The 6,700-nt window shown below is 47.9% G+C and overlaps 1 long non-coding RNA gene across 1 annotated transcript; it reads right to left on the bottom strand.

Annotated features, from left to right (window-relative positions):
* Positions 1-430: 430 nt before the first annotated feature.
* Positions 431-5,092, bottom strand: LOC310666271. The gene is made up of 3 exons (XR_014505832.1): positions 4,864-5,092; positions 2,681-2,799; positions 431-690 (listed from the first exon to the last, which is right to left on the bottom strand). It is a non-coding gene; the product is annotated as an uncharacterized lncRNA (long non-coding RNA).
* Between the last annotated feature and the right edge of the window lie 1,608 nt (positions 5,093-6,700).

Raw genomic sequence — 6,700 nt, 5'->3', positions numbered from 1 at the left:
TTCGCTGCTTGAGCCGGATCACCCGCCCTGAGTTTGGAGGGTTTGCTTGACCTTGCTATGCCCGTCATGCCGGTGAGCGCTGAGGGTCTGTGCTCAGCTCCATTGCTCCCCAATATTGTTTTCCCTTACTGGTATCTGATAGAGTTCGTATGTCAGTTCTGTCCCCAGGCCGGGGGGGGGGGGGACAAATAGTCTTAACCAATGCCTAAGCAACCACTCACAGATATGTATTTTAATAAAGTTGTGGCTAAAATTATGCCAATAACCTTAAACAAAAATTTATGTGTGAGTTGTGAGTTATTTGAGGGGTGGCTTGGGGACCTTGACACGCAAAAGCTTATACCCAGAACAAACTTTGCTGTTGTTGTTGTTGTGACTCAGCCTGAAAGCTGCAAGTGAGAATATGAAATGAAAACTCAGTAGAACCATATCACTTTAATTGTGCTGCTGATAAGTTAGATTTATTGGGTGGGGTGGGGGACAGTGGCATGAAAGAACCCATACATTAAGCAACTTCATAAAGGGAAAGAATACACCGCAGTGTAAAAGAGCAAAAGATTAATGACTGGTTAAAGGTACACCGGGGAAAGCAGAGCTTCTTGGGAAACGGGCAGCATCGTAACTGCTTCAGGCCTGAAGAATGTCCAGAGATCCATCAATGGGTGGCAAGCTTCTATTATTCAGGGTCGCCTGGATAGAAAGGAAGCAAAAAAGTACAAATCTAAGAGAGAGAGCATCAAAACAGAAAGGAACATTGGGCAGTGAGATGAAGGTGGAGTGGCAGAGACGTTGAGAGAGAGATCCTTGATCCAATCAAATTGGACTTATCTGGAAGGGGAGTCTCTGGATTTCTGACACCTGGGCCCATATACTCATCAGCTGTTACTCCAATATGTGCACTTCACATACCATCCCCCCCTTCCTCTGGGGATCATGTTCCCATTCAAAAAAGGGACAAGCTCATCCTTCTCTCAGTAAGAAAGCTGTCAGCACAACATTTCAGGCAATGGACCAAGAAGGGTGTAACCAGGGAGCCCTCCAGATACATGGGTGGGGGTGCTGTTGTGGAGTACTGTACTGCCACATGTCATAATAATAATAATACCCTGCCCATCTGGCTTCGTTTCCCCAGCCACTCTGCACGGCTTCCAACCGAATATTAAAAACAATACAGAGTCAGACATTAAAAACTTCCCTAAACAGGGCCGCCTTCAGTTGTCTTTTAAAAGTAAAATAGTTGTTTATTGCCTTGACCTCTGCTGGGAGGGTGTTCCACAGGGCAGGCACCACTACCGAGAAGGGCCTCTGCCTGGTTCCCTGTAACTTGGCTTCTCGCAGCGAGGGAACCACCAGAAGGCCATCGGTGCTGGACCTCAGTGTCTGGGCTGGATGATGGGGGTGGAGATGCTCCTTCAGGTATAAAGGACCGAGGCTGTTTAGGGCTTTAAAGGTCAGCACCAACACTTTGAGTTGTGCTCAGAAACATACTGGGAGTCATGAACTGGCAGGGCACCAGGGAAGGAGAAGGGGATCCCGGTGAAGGATGTAGCTATGATTGGTATACACTGGGACAAGTTGAAGATGGGGAAGGGGAGGTTGGGGGTGGGAGGCACTCAAGGGACTTCAGAAGATGTTGAAAGGGCAGCCACCAGTTCACGGGAACCAGGGAAAGTCGACACATCATCAGAACCAAAGGTGGCCCCAATGTGATGGCCTGGGATTCGGACTCGGATGCTGAACCTGAAAGATCCCAGCCTGCACAGGATTCCCCGCCTCCAGAACCAGCTGAGCCGGGGCTTGGGCATGAACCTGAAGGGTCCTTACCTGTGCTGGATCCTCAGGTGCAGGCACCAGCTGAGTCTGCTCTGGTTCCTGAGGTGATGGAGGACCCATTGCTGGCAAATGCTCCAATCTCAGCCCCGTCAGAGAAAGCTGAGGTTGCCTCTGGGTCCGGTAACCCTCCAGCCTCTCCTGAGCTGCAGAGGCTCAGGGCAGAGAGGCGGAGGGAACTAAGTTCTCACAGAAGGAGTGCTCACCTCCAGGCCAGGAGAGGCGAGTCACCTGAGGATTGGGGCCGCCCTATGCCTCGGGGCAGATAAAAGCTGGCCAGCCCCAGTCCTAAGTTGAGGGAGCAACATTGTTGGTTGCTAGTTCCTGCCTGAACCCTGTCCTGCTTTCCTTCCTGAACTCCAGACCCGCCCTGGCTCCCTGCTTGCATGCCTGTTCCTGACTTCACCCGACTCCCTGCCCTGCACCCAGCTTCAGCTGCTACGGACTGCCTCCACATTGCACCTTTGACCACAGACCAGACATGGACCTCGTCTTTTGGGTAACCCAGGGGCCAGCACACCCCATCTGCATGAACATGGTGGGCTCTCAGGCATTGGGAACACTTTCAGAGGTAGGTGCGAGAACACAGCCCAGTTGACTGGTTGACCAGATCATGGGACTCCTTGGGTTTGAGAGAAGGTGTGTTTGAGAAAAGTCTGCTTTGGGACTTCCACTGGCCTGTGATTTTGGGACTGATCCTAGGATCCCAACCTTGGCTCATCTGTAGAGGTGGGAACCTGACCTTATGGTTTGACTTTGAACCTTTCTTATTACAGTGGACCAGAACCTTGATTTGAACACCTCACTGTCTAGCATTGCCGTTGGGAATGAGGGCACTATGAGGACTTACGCATTGTTATGCCAGGGTTGAGCAAGTCGAGCATAAAGTTTACAGAAGTCACATCATGTGGAGAGAAATAGGCTATGTGTATGGGGACGTTGAGCTTTCCTGAAAAGGAGGCCATGAACCTGAAATAATGTGGGGTAGAATACATTATGTTAAAATTTAAGCAGGCAAATGCTGGTGTCTATAAAGTCCCTCTTTAAATTATGACCTTAATTGTACAGTTAAAGGCATTGGGGGAAATACTTTTGAAAGCATTAAAATTGGATAGATTAAATTATAATATACAGCTGCCAGAACTTTCACTTTTGTATAGATACCCCATTTTCACTTGCCTTCTGCAACGTTGAGAAGAGAGGCCATTGCAAACATTTAAGGGGAGGGGGGAAACAGAAGTGGGGATCTCATTAGGGCTCCATCCATCATCTTCCCACCTGCTCCCCGCCCGCCCGCCCCCCCCCACAGGGAGAATGGGGACTCTGTTCCTCACCCACAGGTAGTACAACAAGGCAAGAATACAAGGTACTGAGTATGTACTGAGTTGAATAGGATCCAAAAGGCAGCAGTCTGATTGGTCCTAGAACAATAGGATTCAGAATGCAGCAGTCTGATTGGTCCACAGGAGCCACCCAATCCAGCTCCAGGTGGAAGGGAATCCACAACCTGATTAGCCTACAGGAGAATCCCAGAATTAACCAATTACATGGGGCCCATTGTGTAAATAATGTATATAAGGCAGACGTTCTGGGGGAACTTCCATTCCTCCTCACCACTACGAGCTGAATAAAGAGCATGAAATCCACTCTCGACTCCGAGTATATTTCACAAAGGATGTGTGAACTACCTTTCATGAGCTGGACAGGGGGGGGGGGAATGAGGCAATGACCCTAGGTGCACAATTTTGAGGGGGCGCAACCATGCAGGTGGGCAAGGGGTGAGTGAGAGACCTTTGCAGTGAGACCAGCAGGGATGTCTGAAGAGTCTCATTCCAATTTCTATCTGAGACATAGATCTAGGAAACCCAACACAAAGTGTGAGAATATGAAGGTACATGGGTTGACCTGATGGGTTTCCTGGGGTAATTTTTTAATTTTTTTGCCTCAGGTGACAGGCACCTTCCTCACCGCCCATTTTTACTTTTCCTTGCAATAAAATAAAGGCTTGCCATCACAGTAAACAGTGGCATTCATGGTGACGTGTGTCACCTGTCAGATCGCTGCAGCTCAGTCGTTCTGGCATTGGTGGTGGTGGCAAGTGTTGTGGTTCAACACTGAGCTACTTATTATTTGAACAAGAAATATTTACCTTTGGGGGGGGGAAGGGTAGGCCTCTGTAATCAACTTTAAAATCTAATTTCTTTGGTTTTGGACAAGATCTGTGAATCACACATCTCCATCGTGACTGTGAAAATGCCTAAGGTAAAGGGTAAAGGGACCCCTGACCATTAGGTCCAGTCACAGACGACTCTGGAGTTGCGGCGCTCATCTTGCTTTATTGGCCGAGGGAGCCGGCATACAGCTTCCGGGTCATGTGGCCAGCAGGACTAAGCCGCTTCTGGCAAAGAGCAGCGCACAGAAACGCCGTTTACCTTCCTGCCGGAGGGGTACCTATTTATCTACAATGGTACCTTGGGTTACAGGTGCTTCAGGTTACAGACGCTTCAGGATACAGACTCCGCTAACCCAGAAATAGTACCTCGGGTCAAGAACTTTGCTTCAGGATGTGAACAGAAATTGCGCAGCGGCGGCAGCAGGAGACCCCATTAGCTAAAGTGGTACCTCAGGTTAAGAACAGTTTCAGGTTAATAACGGACCTCCAGAATGAATTAAGTTCTTAACCTGAGGTACCACTGTACTTGCACTTTGACATGCTTTCAAACTGCAAGGTTGGCAGGAGCAGGGACCGAGCAACGGGAGCTCACCCCGTCACGGGGATTCGAACCCCCAACTTTCTGATCAGCAAGCCCTAGGCTCTGTGGTTTAGACCACAATGCCACCTGCCTCCCTCGTGAAAATGTCTATTTCAGCTAATTACCCACAGAAACTCTAGATGCTAACTGTCTCAAGCAGCCCAACAATCCCAACTTAAACACAAGTCCAAACTATTAACATTTGAAAGCAAAAGCACGACAACACATTCCAAAGAGAGACATTCTTCCCCCAAGAGATTCAGTTAAAAAGGGTTCATACCACCAGCAGCCGAAGAAGCCGACTATGCGAAGATGGAGACAAAGGCTGCCGACTGACGCTGTTAGAACAGAGCTGTGTATGACATCCTTTTATAGTCTTCAATTCACAAGGTCAGAGTCCTGAGGCAGCCCTAAAGATCTAATTGTTACATGCAGTCCCTGGATATTTACAACCCTGTTTTTGACCATTAGCCGTGTGGGAGTTCCCTCAACCACATGCCAAAGTGATTCCTTTCATCTGATGTTATGCCACCTCATTCAGAAAGACTTTGTTCTTGTTAATTGCTGTGTGAAATGATTTCCACACACACCCCGCCCCAAGATGAGTGCTTTGGAGGCTTAATTTAAAAATAATGAGCCAATGATGGCTACAATCCTTACACAGAGAAATGTCTGGCGGCTGCCAAAATGGGCAGCTACCTGTTGCACTTTACTGTACTGTTTGTACTTTCTCGGGGCCACCTGAACGGCATCGACACCACTGCCAATAGCTCTTGGAGGCGGAAGGATGTTTTAGTCATGTGCAGTTATGCTAGGCTTGAGATGGATGCAGCATTTTGGAAGTTCTCTCAGTTCCTGCTAATTCATTTGTGGTGGTGTTCGCAGGGGTCAGCAACCTAAGGCCTATGGGCCACAAGCGGCCCACAGCGGTCATTTAGCTGGCCCACAAGCTGCCCCCAAACCAAAACAGCCACTCGGCGAGTCCCTGCGTGCTACGCTAAAGCAGTGTGGTGCGGTGCGGCGCGGTGCGGGTACTTGCTTCTATGGTGCCGGAAATGGCATCTGTGTAAATGCCAGAAATTGTGTCTGTGCAGACACAGACACCGGAAATCGTGGGTGTCTTCAGATGTCTTCTAAAAGTCTGATAGTTGTTTATTTCTTTGACATCTGATGGGAGGGCATTCCACAGGGTGGGCACCACCATCGAAGAGGCCCTCTGCCTGGTTCCCTGTAATTTTGCTTCTCGCAGGGAGGGAACCACCAGAGCTGGACCTAAGTGTCCGGACCTAACAATGAGGGTGGAGATACTCCTTCAGGTATACTGGACAGAGGCTGTTTAGGGCTTTAAAGGTCAGCACCTACACTTTGAATTGTTATTGGAAACATACTGGGAGCCAATGTAGGTCTTTTAGGACCGGTGTTATGTGTTCTCGGCGGCTGCTCCCACTCACCAGTCTAGCTGCCGCATTCTGGATTAATTGCAGTTTCCGGGTCACCTTCAAAGCTAGCCCCATGTAGAGCGCATTGCAGTAGTCCAAGCGGAAGATAACCAGAGCATGCACTACTCTTGCGACACACTTCAAATAACTGCAATAATCTTTAGCCAATAAGGGGGATTGTTGGCGTTCTCTAACTACTCTTGAATCCTTAATTGTTCCTAAATCTCTGATTTCTAAAGGCTTGGTATCCAGTATTTACAAATTACTAATAAGCCAGGCAGTTGGCTCTCCACCAAGTCTTAGGATAGCCTGGGAGGGTGACCTTAAATATCAAATTGAAGAATGTAAGTTGGATAAATGGGATCAGATTTTGGTAAATGCTTCTTTAAAAACTGAATCTTCTCAAAATCCACTTTAAAAATCATACTTAGGTGATATTTGCTTCCAGTATGCCTTTCCAAAATCAATACAAATATTTCTCCATTTTGCTGGTAGGACTTTAAGACTATAGGAACTTATATGCACATATAATGGGAATGTGAGGTTTTATATAATTTTTGAATAAAGGTTTTTACCATTATCTTTCAAAACATGGATCAACCATTAACACCAGATCCAGCCTTGACCTTGCTTTCAATAGAAAGCAATACAAATCCCAGAATAATTCATAGGTCACTG

The sequence above is a fragment of the Podarcis tiliguerta genome (assembly GCF_965153285.1).
Source record: "Podarcis tiliguerta genome assembly, chromosome: 16".
In the NCBI taxonomy this organism is placed as follows: domain Eukaryota; kingdom Metazoa; phylum Chordata; class Lepidosauria; order Squamata; family Lacertidae; genus Podarcis; species Podarcis tiliguerta.
The sequence above is the reverse complement of the archived record's forward strand: the minus strand, read 5'-3'. Positions and strand labels throughout refer to the sequence as shown.